General features: G+C 38.7%; 1 protein-coding gene across 5 annotated transcripts in view; it reads right to left on the reverse strand.

Moving 5' to 3' along the window:
* LOC132832221 (probable 2-ketogluconate reductase) overlaps positions 1–12,092 on the reverse strand; it is a 55,630-nt gene that overhangs the window by 26,938 nt on the left and 16,600 nt on the right. The window contains exon 1 of one of the 5 annotated variants that reach the window (XM_060850019.1): positions 548–598. The exons of the other annotated variants lie outside the window; for them this stretch is intronic. The gene's annotated coding sequence lies outside the window, so the exon portion shown is untranslated. Of the gene's footprint in view, positions 1–547; positions 599–12,092 lie in introns of those variants that run through there. 5 annotated transcript variants of the gene reach the window in all.

Raw genomic sequence — 12,092 nt, forward strand, 5'->3', positions numbered from 1 at the left:
TCTCTTTATGAAACCAGGGATTCCTCATGAGGTTTTAACACACTTATCAACTTGCCCTTCAAAAACTTGAGAGAGACTTTCAGAGCTTTTTAAATAGAAGGTGCTTAAGATCATGAAGACTTTTGATTATAGGACTAAAGAGAAACTGTTTCTGTTCGTAAAAGGAAAGATATAAGACAGAGCGTTAAGGATATTGGCAAAAGATTGCACAAGAATTCTATTTTTATGCAGCAATTTACAAACAGAGCATCTTAGTGCTTGGCATCATGGAGGGTCTTGCCTGGGATTCAAATTGGTGGTTGTGGTGGGGAGGTCCTCGATCCCAGAGCCATGAAATGGACTTTGTGGACTTTGACTTCTTATAATTCTTTTTGTTATGTCTTTGTGGAAGGACTGTAATTTGGAACTTATTTCTTTATTTTTCTAACTTATTACAGGTAGAAGATGCTTTATCTGAAATGCTGAGGACCAGCTGTTTTTTTGAATGCAAAATTTTTCGGTTTTCAGAATGTGACAGTTTAATGGTGAATTTTTAAAAAATTCTTACCACAGAAGCAGACTTCTAACTAAGAGCATGCTTGGCCACGCCTCCCCGTCGCATCTGAGTGACACACATGGAGTGGGTGGCGACTTGGGTTAACTGTTTGCTTGCCAAACAACTTTGCTAATGAGAAAAAAACTTCATAAAACAAAACTTTCAGATTTTGGTGCTTTTTGGTTTTGGATATTCGGATGAAGGATCTTCTACCTCTACTATGAGTTTGCATTTTTTAATTTCTCTAATACTGGACTTTTATTTCATTTTACTAATTTTTTTTCTAAGAATTTGTACTCAAAAAACTTGTACCTAGGCACCTTAATACCTGAGATGGTGCCATAAGTGGTGACTTGAAAACTTCTCACTGTATGCATGTGAATACATCTGACAATAAAGCTAATTCAATTCGAGGTCTCTCCATATCAACTGATGACAGGACTAAGCAACCCTAACAATTCCATAGTCTTTTAAACTGGCTATTTTGCAGTGAACAATAAATACGATTATTGCTAGTGAAGAAAATCACATAAAATAAACATTTGGGAAACTCCAAGAAGAAAAACTCACAAAAATGCTAGCATTTTGACATAAGGGACACTAGTGGTGCTAGACTAGTGCTTAACTGCAGGGAAAGTGTTTTTTCTTTCCATTAGAGTAAGGCAAGACCTGCTGGTTGAGAAGAAAGCTCAATTATCAAATGATACCATTAATCATTTAAAAACAATCCATGGTCCAGCTATCTTCAGCTGTTTCACCAATGACTTTCTCTTCATAAGGAAATCAACAGCATATAATGTTCAGCACAATTCATGACTCTGCAGGTACTGAAGTAATCCATTTGCAAATAAGACAACTTGCAGGCTTGAGCTGACAAGTAGCAAGTACTTGCTCCATTCAAATGACAGCAAATGACCATATACTATAAGACAAAGCATTACGTTGACAAGAATTTAAACTCGATCAGTCATAAATACAGTGGTTACAAATAACCGGTCAGAGGCTAAGAATCCTGTAGTAGTGACTCTCCTTCTAACTCCCCAAAGCTAGCCACTATCTATGAGATACAAAACAGGAGAGTAATGGAATACTCTCCATTTGTCTGATGGGTGCAGCACCAACAATGCTCTCAAGAAGCTTGATATTGTCTAAGGTTGTAAAGAAATGAAAGGATCAATGCTGAGGAATGCACTAAACACTGCCCAATATGATGTCTCTTGAACTTGGGCAGTGAACAGCTTTGGATCTCCAGTGAGTAAGACACAGCAGTGAAGTCTCCTTTATTGTGACTTAAATTGTCATGCCAATGTAACTTGTACCTATTGCAACTATGTAATAAGTTATATCTTTCCAACAGCCTTTTATTAGAGAACACAGTTTTCCTCTCTCGCTAGATCAACTAGGCCTTCTACATGGAGAAAGTGAGGACTGCAGATGCTGGAGATCAGAGCTGAAAATGTGCTCCTGGAAAAGCACAGCAGATCAGGCAGCATCCAAGGAGCAGAAGAATCGATGTTTCGGGCATGAGCCCTTCTTCAGGAATGAGGAAAGTGTGCCAAGCAGGCTAAGATAAAAGGTAGGGAGGAGTGACTTGAGGGAGGGGTGTTGGAAATGCGATAGGTGGAAGGTGGTTAAGGTGAGGATGATAGGCCGGAGTGGGGGTGTGGGCGAAGAGGTCAGGAAGAAGATTGCAGGTTAGGAAGGTGGTGCTGAGTTCGAGGGTTGGGACTGAAACAAGGTGGGGGGGGGGGGAAATGAGGAAACTGGAGAAATCTGAGTTCATCTCTTGTGGTTGGAGGGTTCCTGGGCGGAAGATGAGGCACTCTTCCTCCAGCCGTCGTGTTGCTATGGTCTGGCGATGGAGGAGTCCAAGGACCTGCATATCCTTGGTGGAGTGGGAGGGGGAGTTGAAGTGTTGAGTCACGGGGTGGTTGGGGGGGGGTGTCCCAGAGGTGTTCTCTGAAACGTTCTGCAAGTAGGCGGCCTGTCTCCCCAATATAGAGGAGGCCTTGCAATTAAAATTCTGACTACACCCTGCAGTTAAAAAAGATTTACATCAGGTAAGGTTGTCCATCAAGGACTGATCTAATCACATTGTTCCTAGAAATAATCAAATTACTACATTGTGTCTTGAGTGGCATATGACTAAGGGGGAGTGGCTGGAGGTTGTCTTCTGGCCATTCATGATAGTGATGTAAAATTCTGTATTAAAGGGAGGATAGTTCCTTTGTTCAGGGAGATCTCTTGACACTGCTTAGCATGCATTGCGAAGAGTGTTAAGTGTTCCTCCAAAGCTTGTACTTGTTTAATAAATTTTAACTGTTCACAGAAGTTGGCATATTGCAGTTGCTTCAAGCGTGTAAGAATCTCAAGAAAAAGAATCTAACATTTGGTGGTAGCAGTGGGATTCCAACATAAACTGAGCTTCTCGGTTGACTGAATAAGTAATCATCTGACTGCCGGTTGCGTGAGACAGATGGGCCGACAAAGTAAGATTTACTTTGACCTAACTCCTTAAACTACCATTCAGTTGACCCCTCATCCCCTAGGACTCTGTGGTGACGGAATCTCTGAGGTAATTATGTAATTGCACACCAACGAGTTCGCTTTCAGAATCATAAGTTCACTGGAAAATGAAGTTAGACTCCCCCTCAAATGCCGAGTCAGAGTCCTCTAACAGTGAGGTTTGAGGCTCCGGAGCTTAGTACGTAAGATAAAGGATGCCTACTGTGTCTGTCTCAATCACCCTGCCTTAGACCAATTGTTAAGAGGGGAAATCCCCCACGCAGAGGTCAGGACCTTGAAGTGGGTGTGGAGACTGAAGACACTGGACTAGTATATAGCTAAGTTAGGAAGTTGAGACTTTAAAAATTGGACAAACAATCCTATTACTGGTTTTAACTGCAACAATCTTTTATTTGCATAAGTCTAGTCAGAACTCTTGATGAGTTTATTGTAATATAAACAATAAACTATTGATATCTGACAGTAGATAGGAAGTTCACATGGAAAAGGTTGATGATAATGACATAATGGGTCAACCAAGACCCAGATTTGTTACTGAAATATTAAGTGATACCTCTTTGCTGGTTTAAGTTTTAGTTGTCTGTGTTCACTACGTATGGTCAAAATTTGAAGATGCTTATCAGGCCATACAAACTTGCAAGGGTTGAAACTGTTGAAAAATGTAAAGGAAAGCCATGCTAAAGACTTCCAGCATTTTTTTAAAACCCAAGAAGAATGATGACCTGATACAACAGCATTGTCTTTATTCAAGGAATAAGGCGTGAATTGGCAGAATATTTGCCATTATAAGGAACTGGTTTTATTTTGCAGGGAGTGTGAGGGTAAAACCCAAAATCCTTTTAACTGACTGTTTTGCCTTATTTGAACTAGGATCTCAATTCACTGTGTTTTGTGGGCTGTGTAATAGGGCAGATTTTATTTTTAAATTAATATTGTACAAATTAGGTCCTATGAAACATGTAACCTTAAAATAAATTGATTGAGGACCTTGAGCCCCTGATTTATTTGAAATTCTACAATGCCTGTTTCAAAAGATAATTGTGTCAGTGGTCATGCTTTAGCCAAATGTGAGCATTGTATTAAAATATCTTTGCTGATTTTTTAATGCAGAGTGTTCACAAAAAGAAGAGTGTGTTTTAAATTTATGTTTTGTTAAGATTTTAGAGAATATTAGAACCTGAGGCTAAGCTATTTAAATTCTGTAAATTATTGTTAAGGCTTCATTGGCCCCTTTCATATTGCAATTTCAAAGAATGTTGATCTCTACCAAATTAGTCGAGTTACTGGGCTGTAACCACTGTCATTCCGACAGGTTTATTAGCAAGATAAATTTACAATGTCTGTTTGTCAGCAACCACATATTCTAATTAAAAACACTGATCATGAAACCTTAAAAAAAACTATTTTTGTCATTAATGTCAGGCCTTTGAAATATGTCTTAAGTTAGATTTAATATGTGTATATGTGGCAGTGGGTTATTGTTTGCTTTAACAGAAAAATTGTCGAGTTTTCATTTGAAGAACATATTTTAATATATTTTGCATTTATTTCCCATGAATATTTGAGATTTAAATTTGAACTGAAACTGCCTCTTCAATGGCTAAAGACAAGGAAACATTTTGTTGTTTTCTTGCTGTTCTTGATTTTTGAAATACTTTTCCTCACAGCTTTCACATGAGCCAAGTATTAATTTGTCAAAGGAAATGATTTTTGAATAAGTTGAGTGGGGTCCCCCGAGGGTTTGATTTTAGGACCACTGATTGTTGTTTATAAATGACTGAATTGTTTAGGCAGTACAATTTAGAAAATTATAGATTGTATAAGACTTGATAATGACATAAACAGTGAAGCAAAGTCTTTAGAATTTCTCCATTCACAGCTAAAGCACACCTTCAGACCACCACCCACTCTTCCACAACTTGATCCAATGGATTCCACCAAATCCCCAGTCATGAGCATGAAAAGTGAAGAAGCTAACAACAGTGGAGAGGAGATCCGTACGCTTTTTGTCAGGGCCTTCCTATGGACATTAAACCATGTGAGGTTTACCTTCTCTTTCAATCATTTAAGGGATATGAAGGTTCACTGATCAAGCTAACATCAAAGCAACCAGTTGGCTTTGTTACATTTGACAGCAGAGGGGGGCAGAAGCAGGAAGAATGCTGCATTCATCTACCCTGCTGCTGCTGCATTGCACGCTCAGATGCGCTGGTATCCACCAACTGTAGCATCTCCACAATAATGGAAGTCTTGTCAGTTTTGTTAAGCATTTAACTGTCCTTATTCAAGAATTCAGATTTCTCCATGGAGTGTTGTACAAGGACAGACTGGATTTTGATTTCAGATTGGAGTTTCTGAAGGAGATTTTGGATAACTGACTCGTTTCCACACAATTTGGAAGGGATGGAGTGATCACAAAGGACTGTGGATTTAAGGACTTTACTGGTGAAATTCTTTTCCACGTGAGAGGACCTGGAGATTCTTTCTACTGCATGGGGTAATAATTTTTGTTGTTATAATCATTATATGTTGTGTCAATAACTAGCTTAAGTACTGGTTGTCAGATTATGACTAAGCTCATCCCCCATTTAGGTGGTTATCATGGAATGATAAAAGGAGGGAATGAGATGTTAAAGGTTTAATTTGTTCTGCTGATCTGCAAGAAATTGGATGTCCTGGGGATAGGGTGGTATGTTTCTCTGTATTGCAGGTAGAATGTAAAAAAAAATGCACATTGTCATCTCCTATTAATCATAGTAAATTTACATTATTATCTGCTATTCAGAATCAATAAGAATATTGGCAATTAAAATTCTGACTACACCCAGTTTAAAAAGCTATTTACACCAAGTCTTGCCATTAAGGACTGATCTAATCTTATTGTTTCTGGAAATAATCAAATCACTACATTGTGTCTTGAGTAGCATATGACTATGGAGAAGTGGCTATAGGTTGTCTTGTGGGCATCTTGATGGTGATATAGAATTCTGTGTTAAAGGGAGGACTGGTTCTTTGTTCACAGAGATTTCTTGACACAGCTTCACAAGCCTTGCGAAGAGTGTTGTGTTCCTCGAAAGCTTGTACATGTTTAATAAATTTTGGCTGCTCGCAGAAGTTGGCATATTGCAGTTACAATAAAGTGTGTAAGAATCTCAAGAAAAATAATCTAACATGACTGCTTGTGCCAGTGATGACAGTTTCTGCTGTCTGTCATCCTCACTGTTACTGGCTTCGTGTTTTTAAAGGGTTTTATATTTCAAGAACCGATCTGGTACTCTTAGGATTAATCTGTACTCCTCCAGATTCTGCTTCGTTCACCATCTGAAGCCCTAGAATCATATCTTTTTTTGACTGGAATAAATTGTCTTGTGTCTCATGAAATTTGAATCTCTATCGTAGCATTTTTCCACTGATCTGTAGAAATCGTTAACAGAAAATGAGCTCGAGATTCCCGAGTTTAATTTTTTTAAAAGAAGCAAAATTTAACAAAGGTTATTTGTTCTGAGGTTAAACTGCAAAAGCTTGCAGAATGTGACAAAAAAAATCTTTTTTTTTCACAAAACAAAAATACCTTGATAAAATGTCAACAGCTATACTCACAATAAAAAAAAGTTTACTTTTTATCTTCTGAGTTAGTATCTAATTTAGAAGCAATTCAGTACATTGGATAAAACAATTCTTCACATAGCCATTTCTGTGCTCTATTTGACCCAGTTCAGAAATTAATTCTTTCCTGGAGGATTATGGTCTTTTGCAGTTAAAACAAAGGATTCCCACTTCATTCAAGTAAAATGGATGATTTACCCTTTCCTGGGGTTTATTTAGATGCATCCCGCTAATAAATTTCTCTCCAATTGATTCCCATTCTGAAAGACTTTACAAATGAATTGCACTTTTTGGAGGTCTTTAGCTGAATCCTCTTCCTTTAAATAGATTTTCTGAGATGATTTCTAGTAATGTTTTCTTTTGCCTTAAGTACCTCCCCATCCCCCAAGATGAGATCTGCTGTGTGGCTTAAATCAAGCTTCCCATCTTTATAGCATATAAAATAATGGATCTCCTGCCTCTGTGGCCTTTATAAAAATAAATTCTGGTTGGCTTTGTCTGCTTAGACTTCTAATTTGCACCTAGATCACTTTGTTTCTGACTTAGGAAACTTTGTCAACTTTTTTAAAAAAATATTTTTGATGATCCTTTATTTTCTTGATTGGAGGCATGTCCAATGGTGCCTTCATTCAATCTGAGCTACAAGTATTTTCCCAGCCTCTAAGTTGTGCTATTTTGTTTCAGGTTTTCCCTTGCCCAATAGGGAAACTAAAAAAAGTTCTGAGGCTCTGTGTGCTCACTATTGAGCTGAACATAAATAGCACTGATGCAATCTGTAACTGGCCTGGAGTAACTAACTCTAGGGAGTTCCAAACATTCTGCTGCTTCAGTGCACTCTCTTACCAAGCTGAAGTTATTTGGTTGTAGATTCTGAATCTTGCTAAGAGGTTCTCATTGTACAAAATATTCAACTCCCGACTGTCTGTACATGCAGCCTCCTGAAGCTCTGAAGTCACTGTTTTAAATGCATCATTTGCTACCATGTGTAAGATGAATCCTCACCACAGCTCATGTTATGTGATCCATCAGGTAAATTTGTTACCACCATCCCTCTTTTGTGGTAGGGATATAGAAGGCCTAAAATTGTGTTGCTGGAAAAGCGCAGCAGGTCAGGCAGCATCCAAGGAGCAGGATAATTCTTATTGATTCTGAATAGGAGATGATAATGTAAATTTACTCTGAATATTAGGAGATCACAATGTACATTTTCTTTTACATTCTACCTGCAAGACAGAGAAACATACATCCTACTGCCGGGACATCCAATTTCTTGCAGGTCAGCAGAACAAGTTAACTCTATAACATCTCAGTCTAAATTAAATAATATTTTATCTGTAAATCTGTCAAAAAAAGTGCCCAATTTTATGTTCTATGAGCTTTAACAAGACCACCTGACAGGGATGCTGCCACTTGACATGGTAGGTCAGTGGTTAGCAGTGCTGCCCATAGCACCAGGGACCCAGTTTTGATTCCATCCTTAAGTGACTGACTGTATGCAGTTTGTACATCCTCCCCGTGTCTGTGTGGATTTTCTCCTGGGTGCTCTGGTTTCCACCCACAGTCCAAAGATTAGCAGGTTAAGTGGATTGGCCATGCTACGTTGTCCATAGTGCCCAGGGATGTGGAGGCTAGGTGGAATAGCCATGGAAAAGGCTGAATGAGATGCTCTTTTGAGGGGTGTTGTGGACTCAATAGGCCAAATTGTCTGCTTTGACACTGTAGAGATGCTGATTCCATGTGATTTTTTAACTTTAAAAGAAGGAACATTGCAGCATGAAGACAAGTAGCTACTCAAAGAAGTTAGTGAGTTAGAAAATTCTACAAGTCAAAGATATTGGGGAGTGTTGCTGAACAAAGAGACCTTCGAGTGCAGGTTTATAGTTCCTTGAAAGTGGAGTCGCAGGTAGATAGGATAGTGAAAGCGGCATTTGGTTGCTTTCCTTTATTGGTCAGAGCATTGAGTATAGTAGTTGAGAGATCATGTTGCAGCAGTACAGAACATTGATTGGGCCACTTTTGGAATATTGCATGCAATTCTGATCTCCTTCCTATCTAAAGAATTTGTAAAACTTGAAAGGGTTCAGAAGAAATTTCAAAGAATGTTGCCAGGGTTGGAGGATTTGAGCTATATGGAGAGGCTGAATAGGCTAGGGGTGTTTTCCCTGGAGCGTCGGAGACTGAGGGGTGACCTTAAAGAGATTTATAAAATTGAGAGAAGCATGGATAGGTTAAATAGACAAGGTGTTTTCCCTGGGGTCGGGGAGTCCAAAACTAGAGGACATAGGTTTAAGGGGAGAGGAGAAAAATTTAAAAGGGACCTTATGGGCAACTTTTTCATACAGGAGATTGATGTGTGTATGAAATGAACTGCCAGAAGTGGTGGAGGCTGGTACAATTACAGCATTTAAAAGGCATCTGGAAAGGTAAATGAATAGGAAGGGTTTAGAGGGATATGGGCCAAGTGCTGGCAAATGGGACTAGATTAGGTTAGGATATCCGGTCAGCATAGACAAGTTAGATGGAAGGGTCTGTTTCCGTGCTGTACATCTGTATGACTCTATATTCCTAGTGGAAACGTAATCCAGCCCTTTCTTTTTGGAAAGAGAATATTTAACTCATTAATTTTATCAGGGTGAATATCACTACTGAGTGTACAACAGTTGCAGAAACATTGTATCCTACTGTAAGGCTGTAAACTAAGCCCAGGAGAATACTACACTTAGAATTAAGCGTTTTTGACAGCAATTCTCCACTACAAAGAGTGACGGACAGCCAAGAACTTGGATGTATTTCACAATCAAGAATTCTCACTACTGAGCATACTTTGACCTGAATCTTCATTGGCAGGAACTAAATTATATTTTAAGAAGACACTATTGATGGAACACCATTTTTGATGAACTGTCCATTGGTCTGTTTTTCCTTGACTGGCCGTTCTCGGAAAGTCTCGCTACTGAAAATCCAGTCAAGCGACAACTGCTGGAAAGTTTTCTTGTAGGATTTCTTAGACTTGTGGGAGAACCAAAAGAGACAATCCATTGTGATTCAGTGTTTGGTATAAGAAATCTGTTTTATAACCAATACCAGTAAAGGGTTGGCAGAATGGTTTCTATTCTTATTAACACTGAACGGAATGTCAGACAATAATCAAAGTTTATGACAGAATGAGAATGCAACTGAGCTGTATACTCTTCTTAGAGTTCAATGCATTACATTAGTTGAGGATTTCTTCTGCAATACAGACAATGGTGACAGATTACAGCCTGATGAAATGCTGAGAAAACTCAAGTTAAAGGAAATTATTTCCGTATCTTGCCAAACAAAAAAAGATTATTCCTTTTGGGATAATCTTCGGTCAGTAGAGAACCTCAAGCCGTATGACCGAGGGGGGGGTGGGGTGTGTGTGTGTGTGTGTATACACTTTATGAACATGCTTAAAGTAAAGGGTCTACACATTTCAACACAGATTGAGGATATGATGCTCACAACTCCAATGAAGTCACCACTGAATGGGACAAACAATGTCCAATAATACAGGACAGCTATTGAAGAAGAAATTTCCTAGCTCAGAGATCCAAGATACTATTAAAGGAAAAAAAATCCCTGTTCTTAAGAACGAAGATACCTTTCTTTTTTTTTAAAAAAAAGAGCTTCAACACAATATGTGACATTTGAAGGAAATTCACTTGACTAATGATCTCCAATAGGGCAATGCCTGTTTTCAGCAGAAACTACTGCTGGTAAAGAAATTCCAAAGAGAGAAAAGGCATTCAGTTTTAAACAGCTTGGACCTTGTTCTGTCATAAACAGAATTAGAGTCAATAATCTTCAACACTGAGACATACCAATCTTCCAAACTGGAAGAAAACATATTCTGAGAGAACGGTGCCACCTCCAGACTGCTTTCAAAAATCTGGCAGAGGGGATAATGTAATTATACATTCTGTGTAGATAATAAGTCGATGATACTGGGTGGGGAATAAGGACATATTGTAAAGAGTCTGAAAAGATTAATACTGAGTGCACTAGGTAGTACATAATGTGATATCACACATTCAGCGGGAAACAACTTTAGATTTCTTCCTGAGGAAATAGACCTATCATCATCAAGATCTCCATCTTCAATAATTATGCCTATATCATGCAAATGTAACTCAGATGATCTCCTGCAATAATCTACAACTTGTTAAAACAAGAGTTTTTCTTCATAAGCTTGCTAGGTGCTTTTACCTCAAACACAAGATCAAGTAGTCCATGTAGATCGTGATCACAAAAAGGTGATATCAAATCTACTAGATCACCCTGGTCACATGAGCTGTGCTAAGGATTATCTTTCATCACTCTCTAGACAAATATTTTCAACCTATTTACTACCTTCAACATTCAGTCACTCCCTTCACCACCAATGCACAGAGGCACCAATGTATACCATTGAGAATGTGCACTGCAGCAACTTACCAGGCACTCCTGACAGTACCTTCCAAACCCACATCCTTGACCAAATAGAAGGATAAGGGAAGCAGACAAATAACCACCATCACCTCCTGCAAGTCCCTCCATCCTGCAAGCTTACAACTAGCCATTCTTTAAATCCTGGAGCTCCCTTCCTAACTGAGAGTGTACCTATACCACATGGTCTGTAGCAGTTCAAAGTAGTAGCTCACTATTAGGTTTTGAAACACAAGGTCCTGAAGGGTCTTCACAAAATAGGTGCATAGAAGATGTTATCGCTTATGGGAGAATCTAAAGTTGGGGTTGCTATTTTAAAATCCAGTTTTGCAATTTGAAACAGATGTGGTGCATTTTGTTTTCTCAAATTTTGAATCTTTGGAACCCTTTCTGAAAAGGTGAATGCTTGAATATGTTTAAGACAGAAGTAGATAGATTCTTGGTAAGCAAAAGAGTGAAAGGTTATTGGGCGTAAGCAGAAATATGGATCTGAGGTTTACATTTCTGACCTTCTTGAATGGCCTGTTTGTAATTATACGTTTGTGTATATGCTCTCAAGAACACTTGGGGATGGACAATAAATTCTGTCTCAGCCAGTAATGTTGTATCCCTTGACTGAATAAAACCAAGCTCTCTAATACAATTAAAGGGAGATGAAGTCATTCATGGTAAGTTTTTAATATTTAAAATATTTTCTTGCTTTGAATTGTTAAATATCTAAGTAGGAGAGAGTGCTTTTAATGCAGCTTAGCGTTTTAAATTCAGTTATCCAAAAACCTGGCAATGCCTAAAACCATCGAGGAAAAAGTGAGGTCTGCAGATGCTGGAGATCAGAGCTGAAAATGTGTTGCTGGTTAAAGCGCAGCAGGTCAGGCAGCATCCAAGGAACAGGAAATTCGACGTTTCGGGCATAATGTCGATGAAGGGCTTATGCCCGAAACGTTGAATTTCCTGTTCCTTGGTTGCTGCCTGGCCT

Source organism: Hemiscyllium ocellatum, chromosome 34 (assembly GCF_020745735.1).
Source record: "Hemiscyllium ocellatum isolate sHemOce1 chromosome 34, sHemOce1.pat.X.cur, whole genome shotgun sequence".
Taxonomy (NCBI): Eukaryota; Metazoa; Chordata; class Chondrichthyes; order Orectolobiformes; family Hemiscylliidae; genus Hemiscyllium; species Hemiscyllium ocellatum.